At 39.0% G+C, this 14,604-nt stretch overlaps 1 protein-coding gene and 1 pseudogene across 2 annotated transcripts in view; both read left to right on the top strand.

Moving 5' to 3' along the window:
- Nucleotides 1-14,604, top strand: part of LSAMP (limbic system-associated membrane protein) — a 619,697-nt gene that overhangs the window by 199,327 nt on the left and 405,766 nt on the right. The gene's annotated exons all lie outside the window — the stretch shown is intronic.
- Nucleotides 5,644-6,162, top strand: LOC102420797 (annotated as a pseudogene).

The following is a 14,604-nucleotide window of genomic DNA, read 5'->3' as shown; positions in this document are numbered from 1 at the left end:
CACTTTAGAATTGAAAGTGATGGAAAAAGGTCTTATAATAAATAGGAGTTTCCATTTTCAATATCAAGAAATTCAAGTACTCATGCCCTCCAGTTAAGAGCAGAGAATTAAAAATTGGAATGTGGAAGAAAAGATACATTTCATTTTTCAGAAGAGGACTTGTTTTTGTTATAAGTTAACACATTTAGAAAAAATGTCTTCCTTTTCTAATAATCTACACTAAAAAGCAGTCAGCTCTGATGCTAATTTTATGGTTGAGTTTTAAACAATAAGTCATTTTCCTTTGGTGAAATGGATTTCTTATTTGATTGAATGAATGAATGAATGAATGAATGAAATTTTGAAGCCTCAAAGCTGACTACAATGTCTTTCACCATGTATGTCCTTTAATTTATTTTTTATCCTCACCCGAGGTTATTTTTCCATTGATTTTTAGAGAGAGTGAAAGAGAGATGAAAAGACAGAGAGAAATATCAATGTGAGAGAAACACATTGATTGGCTGCCTCCTGCATGTGGTCTGACCAGGGCCCAGGTGGGGGAGGAGCCGAGGTATGTGCCCTTGACCAGGATCAAACCCAAGGCCCTTTGGTCCACAGGCCCATGCTCTATCTATTGAGCCAAACTGGCTAGCGCCACCATGTATGTCTTTTGCTAAATTTCACCTTTTTTATCATCAGGCAGTATTTGGTCATCTCAAATTATTCTCTGTGTATGCCCTTTCATTCTTTCTTATTTCTCCTAATATTCTTATCCCAAAAGAAGTTAAAATGAAAAATTGAAAGTGATGTAAAAAGGTCTTATAATAAGTAGGAATTTATTTATTCCCCAATCCATGGGATCTATGAAACTTTTTGACTCGAGGGCCACAATGGGTTCTTAAACTGGACTGGAGGGCTGGAACAAAAGCATGGATGGATTGTTTGTGTGAACTAATATAAATTCAAAGTAAACATCATTACATAAAAGGGTACAGTCTTTTTTTTTTTTTTAGTTTTATTCATTTCAAACGGGCCGTAGTTTGCCCACGGCTGGATTAGACCATAAAAGACTAAGAAAAGCCCCTATCCATCATGCAAAACAGAAGAAAACTGAACTATCACAGAAAGAGTGTGCACAGAAATAATCTGTGTCCTGTGCAGCCAACTCCAAGATCCTTGATCTCACTGTATTTGTTTCTAACAGCCAAGCCTTAAAGTATTGGAGCCAATAGTTGTGCACATGCCAGCTGCCAGTCAGCAGTTCTTTGCTCGAACCAGATTGTAAGTTCAGCACTTCAAGTGGAGAGTCTACGAACCAGTCAGCAGGAGAATTCTCTGCTGTTCACAGAGCATGTTGTTATGCCTTCTGGAACTAGGAAGGGAGACTCAAATAAACCATGTGACCGTTACAAATTGAACTGCAAAGTGAAATTCATAGAGGTCACAGAATATCAATAACTCACCTTAAACTAGTAGTAATTTACTATCATTTCTACTCTGGCCCATTTTCTTCACGCCGCTTCATTAGTTCAAGGTCCATTTTTCCTTGTGTCATCATATAATCTAGTCTATCATTTCTTAATTAAAATGTGGCTGCACATTTTTTTTCTTGCAAACCCCCATATATTTTAAAGGGCAGTTTCCTTTTCTACAAGATTCTAAGGAATGATGAAGGGAAACTGGAAAAACAATCAACTGTGTACTTTAGCTTTGTCAATGCCACACAACTTAACAGCTCATTGTCAGGCATAAAGGCAGGCAGGGGGTAGGGAGGGAAAAATAAATTTCCCTTGCTTACTAATTTCTTACTCCTGTAGTAAAAGGATGCTTCTAGTTGGTACAGGCCTCTCCCTAGTTTGAGTAGTTCAGCAGCTGCTCAGAAGCCCATCTGACATCCATCAAAGCCCAGCTAGGTTCATTTAACCTAATAGCTCTACTTTCTTTGTGTTTAAGCCTGTGCTCATCTGAGATTCAGGACCTTCCTTGCCTCAGGCAGCAAATGTACCCTGTTGCTTAACAACAACAACAAAAATGCTTCTCAAACAGTCCCCTTTCTCGGGCTGAACTACTGGGAGCTAGGAGTGATTTTCTTCCCTTGGAACTTGAGATGCTCTGCAGCCAAGCCAAAGCCTTTACAATGCATCTGGGAAGCTTCTGTGGGGCTCCACAGACTGTCAGCAGGCTTTCCATCTAGATATTGAATGGACCCAGTGAACCTTTTTCTCTAAACATCTTTGGTTGAAAGGACTTTTGCAAGTTGCCTTTGCACAAGTACAGATGGCTCACTAAGAGAATATCAACTCTGTTCTTTAATCTAAGGAATCTAATTTTATATTCCGTAATGTCTGAGAACAGACATTAGAGAAGTCGTATGGTCGCATTTACTACCATCTTCTTGAAAAGCTGTTACCTGGCAATGATAGCGAAGTGGAGCGAAACATGGATGACTGTGGAATTTGGAGGACTATATTTAGAATTTCCAGGACATCATTTGATGGCTCCCCAGCATCTCCTCTTGTACTAATTTCAAAACCCATGTGGAGAACTGTTGGTTCAATGTGTGTTTCTCTAAATGTGCTTAGTTCGTACACCATGACCAGGGTCTTAACTTTGAGAGATGAACCATATGATGATCCCCATCTATAAACTGTGGGGATATGTTTCTGGCTGAAAATGTAGCAAAGGCATCTCACAGATTCAAGGCCTTAAGGGGTAGAATGTCCAAGGTGTGACATTGTTAGAGTACAAAAGAAGCCGCCTAGGGTGCTAGATAAATTCCACAATTACTTACCTGCTGATTTTTCCCCCACTCTTGGATGATGACCAAGATGATGAAAATTATATGTTCTGAGCTGTGTTGAAAATCCTTCATCAACTGTGTCCCTTTTTCTGCTCCTTTCTTTTGATTCATTCTCTCCATGAAGTCCTTACTCACTTCCATCTCAATGTGCCTTCCCTTTACATAGACTCTCGTTTCACTCTGAGCGTCAGAGCCATTAGCCTTCAATTGTCCACTTATAACTGTTTTGTATAACTTAGCTTTCTTTCTTCTAGTGAATGTATTAATTCTTTGACATCAAGGGTTTTTCACTGTGTTTATAGCCCTTGAAGCCCTTGACATAATCCTAAGGTTCACACTTGGATTTCATTAAGCACATGTTTATTGATTAATTGATTGCTATTCCTTCATGAAGTGTAGGGCACTGTTGCATGACACTAATGAAAAAGAAGCTGTGCCCTAGACTTACGGAGGATCCCTTTGTAGCTTATATACATGTCTGACTACTATGTTGTACACCTGAAACTAATATAATACCGAATGTCAAGTGCAATTGGAAAAAAAATAAAATGGGAAAAAAACAGAAGAATCTGTGACCCTCTAATAGAAATGGGGGGCTAAACTTAAAAAAATGAGTGGAAGATGAAGAACTTGGCTCTCACCAGGCTTGTGCTTTGGGGCGGGGAGAAGTCAGATTTTCTCACTCAAACACTGTTATGATCAGTGATTGAATTTGACAGGACTTTGACAAATAAAAAGAATCAGACTTTTTTACTGCATCAAGTGTTAAAAAAAATCAGGCCTCAGATCTAATTAATAATTACATAAGAGCCAATTTCACAGCTCATTACTTCAAACAGGCCAATAGGAGGAATTTGAAAGGGGGGCTTAAACAAACATGGGCGTTCACGTTTGTAGTCCTCATGGCGACCCATAGCTAAATGGAAGAAACGTGAAACATTTTTGTGTTTCCTCACCAGCTGATAGTTTTTGGCTCCGTTAGCCCAGACTGTGACACAAAAGAAAAAGGATCAGGAGAAAATGTAAAGCCCAACCCCCTTGGTTTGCTTCACTAATAAGGCTACAAACTTTTAGTCAGTTTCCTCCTCCTCTCAACCCTCCCTTTCTCCTTTCATTTTGTTTAACTGAAGGCAATTCATCTCGTTTTAATTAATTTTTACTTGCAGCATTATCATTCTGAGCATAAAGGCAAAAAGTTTTTCTTTTTAATTACAAAGCTAACAGCATTAATTACCAGTACAGTAAATGCATTGGCGCCTGCAAGCTGAGTGGGTTCCAAGGAGCTGAGGCAGCAATTGGTGAACTTCTCAACAGCTGGAAAAGGCTTAGTCACAAAGGAGAGACCTTTCAATGGCAAAAATCCGAAGGCTGTCTTCATGCTGATTGAGCCACTGTTTAATTGAAAGTGACAGAGCCTATGGACTAGGGGAAATGCTATTTTATTACAAGGAAACGTTATTCATGGTGTCTCTCTGGACTTTTTGCTGGGTCTACTGTCAAACGGGAACCTAAAAATCAAACAAATTTTGAAATAAATGAAAATAACCACAATGGCATAACACTACAGTATGGATGAATATAGTATCAGATGCCCTTTTTATACCACCCATTTACTTTTTGCTACAAATTAAGAAACAGTCTCATGATGTGCTAAAATGCCAAAACCCAATACCTAGTACATGGCTGGACAGCACTGGCCAACATTTGCATATTAACCTGCTAAAGACAAACAAAAGTGTTCTTTCTATCCACAAGCTTGAAAGTCTCAATAAGTACACCACAACAGAGCCTTCCAAGTGTTTACCCTCTCGCAACTTATGGGCATTCTCATTTGCCAAACAAAATGTTAGAAAGAAATATCCCTACCTCTCTGTAGAGGGCTCATAGAACCTATTTCTGCCCCAACGTTTTCTTAACCTGCTGCCAAAGGATTATAAACAATCCTACACCTCTATCATTATCTGCATACAGTTCAATAATTTCCTCCCAGATGATCTCCTACGTTTCTAGACATTTCTACCTGCTTATTAAAAACCTTCCTTCCACTTATAATTCCATTTCCTTGTAATTCAGTAACCTCCTTTTTATCTCTCCATTATATTTTTTTAGTCAATAACTGATCATTGAAAACCTACCTGTACCACCTGTAAGATCTGAAATTATTTAGGGAGAAGAGAATCAGGCCTAATAACTACTGAAGGCCTTATAGATCCCCTTATACCTTCTTCAGAAACTACTAGAGACATAAACTCTCTTCTCTTTTGAGTTTTGCCATCCTTTTATCCAATGCATAAAATTTCAAATAAATATAAAATAATACATTTTATTGCCATTTATAATTTTATTATTGAAAGAATAGAAATTAATTTCCTTCTATAGATATAAAATGTTTCATAATGATTTTATGTAGAAGTAGCATTTGTGGCCTTATGTATGAACTTAACCACAAATTATGAAAGACTTTCTATGGAGAAAGTGTGTTGTCAGTTCCAAATGACTGAATTATAAATGGAATTTTGAAATGTTTCCTTTGTATATTGGAAATTGCCTGTAATTATTGGTATCTAGGAGTGCAATTCAGTGCTATCCAACTAGCAAATTTATCTCTATCCTATCAAAATTTTATTATTTATTTTTTAAATACAATGTGATTTATTTATAAATTAGAACAAATTAACAATGAACACTTTCAGAAGTTGAAAAAGGACACCAACAGTACTAAATACATAGCCTTTTAATTTTCTTCAAATTCGGAGTTTTAATTATACAAAGATGAGTAGCCAATTAGGTAACCTAAAAATATTTACTTATTAAACTATATTAATACTTTCAATTTGCCTGGGAGGAGGGGAACAAGGATCAAGATGGTCTACATCGAGAACAGACAAGTATTGGACAGCAGGAGTCAGTCCCCATAGAGATTATCTTTGATAACAGATTTCTTCTGGGGAATAGCTGAGTTCGTGGTTTTGTTTTTCAAAACTCTGCTTCAGAAAGATATGAAAAAGGGAAGAGGCTATGGAAACTCATCTGATTCCAGATATGATGATGGAAGAGGGCTCCCAGGAAACCCTCCCAGAAGAATGGGTCGAATTGATCATCTGCGTGGCCCCAGTCCTCCTCCAATGGCTGGTGGATGAGGAAGGTAAATGTCTGCTCTAAGAAGCAGACAACTGGACATGCACATTCATAGTGGAAGGAAACCATCAAGCAGTGGAGGGCTGACCAGGATGGACAAGTAAATGAATGTGTATGTCTAAACAAGAATTACTCTGTGTCCTCACAGATGAATGAGGTCGTGTTGGAATTCCCTCACAGGGATCTGGCATGACTGACATGCAATTCTATAAATGCACATGTTTGTCTCATTATCTTTTTGTATAGTTTATTCAAAATTTTAAATAAGCAGGAATTTCCAGTTAATTTTATCTCTTTGGTATTAACATTGATTTGAATTTAGATTTCATTTGTAAATACTCTGAGGATATAGTATAACTTCTAGATTTCCTTTGGTTTTTCTTAAATAAGTAAATGAATTGTGTAAAATCTTGAGAATGTGAAAGGCAAATGTTTCTATTCATTTTTTCTCTCAGTATTTTCATTTGATAGAAAAAGACTATAATCCCCCCAAGAAAACATTTTTAAAAGTTCTGGTGTCTTTTGATTGTGAAATTTCTATGAGGAAGCTTACAAACCATAATGGAAAAAAATTTAGAGAAAATTAAGTGCCGGATTTATTCAACTTTTTATAAAACATGACAGTTACTTGGATTTGAATTTGTCAAATATTTTACTACTTGTTAAATCCCACTGAATGTCTTGAACCCTAGAGCAAGGTGATAGAGCTGATATTTCCCAAGCAGTACCTCAGGTTATCATTTGAAAGAGCCTGTAGGAAATACTAGATGAGATAGTGAATAGGCTACCTGCTTATCCTAAAGACCTTAGCTTCCTTCATGGATTAATGCTAATCTTCTTTGGAAAATCTGTGCCAGTTTTCTTATTGTACCCACATTTGCTTTACTTGACATGTTTTCTATACTGATAGCACTTAAAATTGACCTCCCTTATTTTGGCAAATTATTTTCACATTTAACAGGAAAAAGTAATACAACTGATACCACAATAACATAATAATGGCGATGAAAATCACAATAATAGTAATAGCTATCATTTAATTGAGTACTTTCTATATTAATAATTAATTTATTATCTTTATTTTACAAATAAAAAGGTGAGATTCAGAGAGTTCAATGTTTTGACAAAGTGACGTGATTAGTAGTGAAATCTGAACTAAAACCTAAGTCTATCTAATTCAAGAGCCTGAGCTGTAAATATTCTAGGGGTACTAGTGATAAAGTTGTACATTTAAGTGTGTCTCTTCCACACTTGATATACTTTAAGAATTGTTAATGGCCCAGCTGGCATGGCTCAATGGTTTGTCAAGTCCAGGAGGTCATGGTTCGATTCCTAGTCAAGGCACATACCCAGGTTTCAGGCTTGGGTATGCCAGAGGCAGCTCATCGGTGGTTCTGTCTCATCACTAATGTTTTTATCTCTCTCTTCCTCTCTCTAAAATCAATTTTAAAAAAACACCTAAAACAAATGATAGTTAATGTATCACTTAGCCTTGACAACATTGATTTCTCATCAATACTATCACAGGAGGCTCTATGAAAGGATGTTTTCTATAATACTGTGCCACCTCTTCAAGAATTTAGATGAGTATTGGAAAGACTGGAGCCTGCATACAATAAGGAGGATTTGAAAAAAAACACATTAAATTTGTAGAAACAGACAGGAATGATGTTCTCTCCCATTTGAAGGCAGGCTCTACTAATTCACACATCTCATATTTTGTCTCTATGTCCTGGCTTACATTACTTTTTTCCAAGATTGTACTTTTTATGTACAAATATATATCAATGTGTTTAGATAGCTATGTGATTAATATGAATTAGTAGAATGTTGAATGCTCTATCATTATTCTCCTTTGAACCAATACCAGCATGACTGAATTTTGGTAAGTCTTAAAATCACAGCTGTTGCCAAGCTAAGCAAAATCATATGATTGAAAGTTATAATCTTTTAAAATGTGAACCAACTATCATTTCTGTTGTTTATATGTGAGGTGTCATCCATAAATTTCATAAAAAGGGTAGCAGAGAAGAGAGAAGAAAAGAGGAAAGAAGGGGCAAGATGATAATAAGAGATATAAGAAAGATAGGAAAGATGAAGCAAAAATAGAGAAGAACAGAAGGGATAATTCTATTTTAAGAGGAAAATAGTTTGGAAATAAATAAATAAAATCAGTTAAGCAGGGTAAACCTGGACTTTGAATGCATGTTATACTACGACAGTTAACAAATATTTATTAACCATTTGATATGTACCTGGTGTATGGAATCAGGTAAAAGAAGTGAGTTTTAACCCATAAATATTATGTAAATACATATTCTGACTAATTCTATGATGAAAACATGCATGGGAGATATTCCTTAGAATGGGTGGTTAGGTAAGATGACTGGTTAGCCAGAACCGGTTTGGCTCAGTGGATAGAGCATCGGCCTGCAGACTCAAGGGTCCAGGGTTCGATTCCGGTCAAGGGCATGTACCTTGGTTGCAGGCACATCCCCAGTGGGGGGGGCGTACAGGAGGCAGCTGATCGATGTTTCTCTCTCATCGATGTTTATGGCTCTCTATCCCTCTCCCTTCCTCTCTGTAAAAAATCAATAAAATATATTTTAAAAAAATGACTGGTTAAATTGAAACCAGAAAGATAAGAAGGATCTACCTATGTGAAGAGAAGTTCAAGAGATGCTTTATAGATATAATTGACAAGCATGGCATAGATTATACTGGTACATGTTCACAATATAGTAGTCATTTCATGACTCCTAAGCAAGTGACTGTGATTATTTAGATACCTCACTATGAAGGGGTGGGTGTAGAGGAACTTGAAGCAGAATGGCAAACCCAAGGTTCACTCTCTAGAAGAACCCCTTAAATTCCTTGATGCTAATGAAATAAATAATTAGGATAAAACACTAATGCATATTTTGGGAGGGGGGTATATAAATTTGTTACAGAGTGGAGGGAGAAGAAAGTAAGGGCTACAAAATACTATTCAGTGCTGGTGTGTGGGGCATAAAGTAAAAGGGAAATTTGAGGGGCCTGGTTTCTCAGATTCTTCTTCAGGAGAGGTTAAAAGAGCTAGTCTTCCTATAATAATAATGCCAGATATGTACTTTATAAAGCCCATCTGTGATATGTCTACATTGCACACACACACACACACACACACACACACACACACACAAAGAACAACAACCCTGGAAGGGATTAAACCTTCTAACATATACTTTTGCAAGGATGTGGGCTATAAAAGGATGGCCCAGTGATCAAAGCTAAGATCTATAGGCCAGAGGATCTTATCACTGTGAGACTGTTATGAGAATAGCTTCTGATGATAAAACAGGGTAAATGGACTGCTCTGTCCCTCCAGCAATGGTGAGCAATAGGATGAGAGAGAACCAAGGAGTACCAAAAGAACATGTAATATGCTGGGATCACCTTCTAGTAGAAGTGAACTAAATGGCAATTTGTCAAACTTCAGTGTTATCTCTCTGGGATAGACAAACAACTATTTTCAGAAGCTGGGGAGACAGGCTCTTCTCTGAGGAGGGGACTTGACTATAAACCATGAGTGATTCTGAGCCAGGTGCCTAACATTCAGGAGAGTGAGATAAGGGTGTGTAGAGATTCGTGGTTGTCGTTCCTTAGAGCAGCTTATGAAGTTTGGGAGGAGAATTAGAAAAACCTATCAATTGTTTACTGGTCAATTCACATATAAGTGAAATCATATGACATTTTTCTTTCTCTGTCTGACTTATTTCACTGAGCGTAATGCCTTCTAGGTCCATCCATGTTGCAAATGGTAAGATTTTATTCTTTTCTTATGGCTGAGTAATATTCTATTGCACATATGTACATTTTCTTTATCCATTCACCTATTGATGGGGACTTAGTTTGCTTCCATATCTTGGCTGTTGCAAATAATGCTGTCATGAACATAGGGGAGTATCCTATATAATAAAGAGGTAGTATGCAAATTGACCATCACTCCAACACACAAGATGGCTGCCCCATGTGGTCAAAGATGGCCACCCCCATGTGGACACAATATGGCCACCACAAGATGGCCAGCAGGGGAGGGCAGTTGTGGGTGATTAGGCCTACAGGGAAGTACAGTTGGGGGGGACCGAGGTCTGCAGGGGAGGGCAGTTGGGGGTGACCAGGCAAGAAGGGGAGGGCAGTTAGGGGCAATCGGGCTGGCAGGGGTGCAGTTAGGCATTGATCAGGCTGGCAAGGGAGTGGTTAGGGGGTGATCAGGCTGGCAAGGAGAAGTGGTTAGGAGCAATCAGGCAGGTGAGCGGTTGGGAGCCAGCAGTCCTGGATTGTGAGAAGGATGTCTGACTGACCCTTTAGGCCTGATCCTGGCTAAAGGCAGAGTCAGATATCCCTCGAGGGGTCCCAGATTGGAGAGGGTGCAGGCTGGTCTGAGGGACACACACATCCCCTGTGCACTGGGCCTCTAAAATCATATATATATATTTGTGGGGGTTTTTTAATTAGTGTTTTGGATTTCTACAGATAAATACCCAGAAGTGGAATTGCTGAGTCATATGGTAGTTTCATTTTTAATATTTTAAAGAAACTTCATAATGTTTTTCATAGTGGCTGCACCATTTTTCAATTGGGGGTCAATTGTATCCATTAAATAGTCCATATTCAAATTTTCCCTAAATGATTTCTAACATACCCTTTACAGCTGATTGGTTCAAATTACTATTGAAGTCCATTCATTGAGCTAAGTATTTAATTTATAAGCTGAGAAAATCTGTTTCTGATCAATAAATCAAAAGTGCTATAGATTTAGTCATTTAACAAATATGAATTAATACTAAGCACTTCCTAGAGGCCAGACCTACTGTCCTAGTTGCTTGGTATATATGGTGAACACAATAGCCAGGGACTAACTTGGAAGGTCATTCTAGGGCTGGCCAAACTATCACAGGGCAACATGGTCTCACAAGTGTTGCTTTAAGCTGAATGGCTGGAGGACAGTGTCTATAGTGATGGATCAAAGGCTGACTTTTCTTTTGTGCCTTTGACTTCTGTAAGGTGGACAGGCTTTTGCTTCCTTAGTTACATGTTTACAGGCACTTTATAGACCAGAATGATTAATGAGGAGCTAGAAATTGAACAGGCTCTTCAGATGATAAGGAACATTTTGAGCCCAGAAAAATATATCCTTTTTATCTGTTTGCCTTTTGTTTTTTAAACCAAATGTCTATTGTGTTATCTAGTTCTGGATTCTCTATCTTTTGTCATATTCCATTGGAATCTGTGAGTGAGTTGAAAAGTTATTAAAAGAAGAAAAGAAAGAAACTGAGAATGAGTGTATACCATTTTTGTATTTTTAAGATATTTTTTAAGGAGGGCCTAAGAAGTATGCTTTCTAATATTGCTCACCTGTTTCTTGGATGTATTATGCAAATGACTGAGTGCAGAAATCTTCACTAAAATGCTTAGCCATCCTTGGGTGAAGGGTCTAATTAAGGGAGCATTACTATTTTTATTATTTTCTGGGAATGGCTTAAAATAATTATGGTTGCATAATATGAATAGTGGTTCCTTGAAAGAGCTAACCCGGCAGCCTGGTAGGGAGGTTATGATCTTGGAGTCGTAAGCCTCATTGAGTCATTAAGTAACAGAAAGCACAATCTAATTAAATTTGACATCCTCACAAGGGGGATCATACCCACAGGTAGTACTACAGCATGACACTTCAGGAAGAATTTTTATTTTTTAAAGAAAGTTCATTAAAAAGAGACTGAGGGGAAAAGTTTGAAAAAGAAAATTTATGAAATCAGCAAAGGAGCCACTTTAAAATATCCCCCTGGAGAAAGAATTAGACCTGTGAAAGCATCAGCAGTTTCCAAAGGGTTGTACAATCATCCATGCAGTTGGTATGCAGGCAGGGTCAGACCTCAGGCAGCCGCATTGTGGGACTGGCATCACCGTGCACCTGAAGCAGTCTCGGTAGCTAAATGCTATCACGTGCACACCGTATCATTAGGGAATGCAGCCCTTTTCTTAATGTTAAACAAAAGTGCTGTAATATTTACATTAAATACCAAATCTTCCAAAGGATAATGTACAATAGCACCACTTTCATAAAACTTTAATTTTTACTTTTTCATGTTTCTTCCAAACCTCTGTTCATATGAACATGTATTTTACATGGTTGAGATACTAGTGCGCAAACCCATTTTGTGGTTTGCTTTTTTATGTAACATGATAGTCTAACCATTTTCAGTAACTTTCAATTCTTATATATTTCAGTGTTAAGTGGCTTCGTAATATTTGACTGAATTTATATGCCAGACTAGAAAATTCTATTTTTGGACATTTAGATTGGTTCTAATTTTTCACTACTATAAATAAATTTCAATTAATTTTTTGACCCATTTGAACAGTTCAGGTCTAATGTAAGTACTTAATAAATATTTGGTGAAGGGATGAATACAATTATGTTTGTCCTTTCTAGGCTAGTATTACCAGGAATGTCATTCTGTTTTTGGAATTTCTATTACTTATCCAACAAGTTGTATAATTTACAATGTCACCAAATTGTATGAATACCTTTTACTCTCAACCTCTCCAGTAGTTGTTATTTGTTAAACATTAAAAACAAATCTAGGCTAATAGTTTCTTTAGTTTGCATGCATTGCATTGTGTCTATTATACAAGAGAGTATTTTACCGTTTATGCAGTTTATGTATTTTGAATAGGGGATTTCTGTGGAAAAACCACAAAAGTCCATTCAAAAATGGGTGAGAAGATAAAAGATGAGACAAAAAAAAGAGCAGTAGAGGTAAGGAAGATGTTAAATCCCTTTACAGAGCCCACCCCTGGCTTCTGTGAAATCATCTTTTCTTCCTTTCCCCATGCCCCAGTAGACACTGTTCACAGCACAAAACTCAAATATATTCCTGACACACAACTTCACATCCACACTGAAAGTCCAACCAACATAATCAGAAAGGAAAATAATGAGGTTAATCCTTTTCCCATCTCACATTTAAATAGCTTGATATATAAATGTGTTTATGCCCTAAAGGGGATACTTAAAAATTTTAAAACAAACTCCAAATAAATAGTTATTAAAAAGTAACTTCATCCATGGCAGGCAACTGTCAGCCCATGGGATGCAGTGCTATGGATATAAAAAAGTATCTAATTGTATTTTTGAAGTTATGAAATAGGCATAACATCAGATGCTGTGAGAGCTGGGAGAGGTCTTAGAGATTACACTCATTTTATGAATTAGGAACCACATCCAGAGAGAGACAGGTTCCCAAATCACACAGCTTAGTGTTGGAGCCAGAGCTAGAATCCAGAGAGTTGTACAACCCCATCATTACAGATCTTTCTTCCAGAAAGAGAAGCAGCCGCCAATTCCAGTGATGGTGAGCCCATGGAGGTGAGACTGTCTCCTCAGACACAGTGCATAATAGATGCTTAATCATTATCTTTTGAATGAATTTTCACACTGTGAAGCTGACCAATCAGACTTTTGAGGAAGAGCAACAGAAAAAGGTGAAGTCTGCCTGGCTCATGTGACCCAGTGGTTGAGTGTCGACCTATGAACCAGGAGATCACAATTGGATTCCTGGTCAGGGCACATGTTCAGGTGAGGCAGCCTATCAATGTTTCTCTCTCTTCATTGATGGTTCTATCTCTCTCTCCCTCTCCCTGCCTCTCTCTGAAATCAATAAAAACATTTAAAAAAGAGAAAAAAGCGTCAAATGTGCTTACTGTACCCCACCTACACAAACATACAAGGTGGGGCACAGTAGGTTTGCAATGGTGAATACCTGAAACACAAAGTTTATTCTTGTATTATTATTGATTATTTTATTACTAGAGGCCCAGCTCATGAAATTTGTGCACGGGTAGGGTCCCTAGGCCTGGCCTGCAATCAGGGCCGATCTTTCCTGGCTGCTGGCAGCCAGCCCTGCCCCCCACCGCCACTGCCGCAGGTTGCATTCTGTGTGTGGGACCACTGATGAGGTGATTGGGGCCCCGGCCCTACCCATGTCCGCCACCACCCACCCGAGTTCCCAGTTCCCCATCGGGCAATCGGAGCCTGTGGGCTGGGGGCAGCTCCTGTGTTGAGCGTCTGCCCCCTTGTGGTCATAGCCGACCAGTCGTTTTGCTGTCTGGTCGATTTGCATATTACGCTTTTATATATATACTAGAGGCCCGGTGCACAAAAATTTGTGCACTGGCGGGGGGGGGGGTAATTCCTCAGCCCCACTTGTGCCCTCTCACAATCTGGGACCCCTCGGGAGATAACGACCTGCTGGCTTAGGCCCGCTCCCGGGTGGCAGAGGGCAGGCCCAATCCCTAGGTGCCTGCCCCGCAGCCCCTGGTCAGGCTCAGAGCAGGGCCGATTGGGGAGTTGGGGCGCCGCCCCCTGTCATGAACAGAGCAGGGTGGATAGGGAGGTTGTGACCCCGCCCTCTGTCACACACAGAGCCGCAGGGCGATCAGGGGGTTTGGTCGCTGCCCCCTGTCACGCCTGCTCCAGGGGGGCCAGGAAGGCCTCGCGGGTCCCCCTGATCCCAGGCTGGGAGGCCTCGTGGTTTCCCTTTGAAACCAGGGGCAGTGAAGGCCTTCCCTGCTTCAGCTGAACCCCGGTGCCGGGGAGGCCCTCGCGAATTCCCCCTGATCCCGGGGCTGGGGAGGCCTCACGG

This window comes from Myotis lucifugus, unplaced genomic scaffold (genome assembly GCF_000147115.1).
Source record: "Myotis lucifugus unplaced genomic scaffold, Myoluc2.0 scaffold_188, whole genome shotgun sequence".
Taxonomy (NCBI): Eukaryota; Metazoa; Chordata; class Mammalia; order Chiroptera; family Vespertilionidae; genus Myotis; species Myotis lucifugus.
The sequence above is the reverse complement of the archived record's forward strand: the minus strand, read 5'-3'. Positions and strand labels throughout refer to the sequence as shown.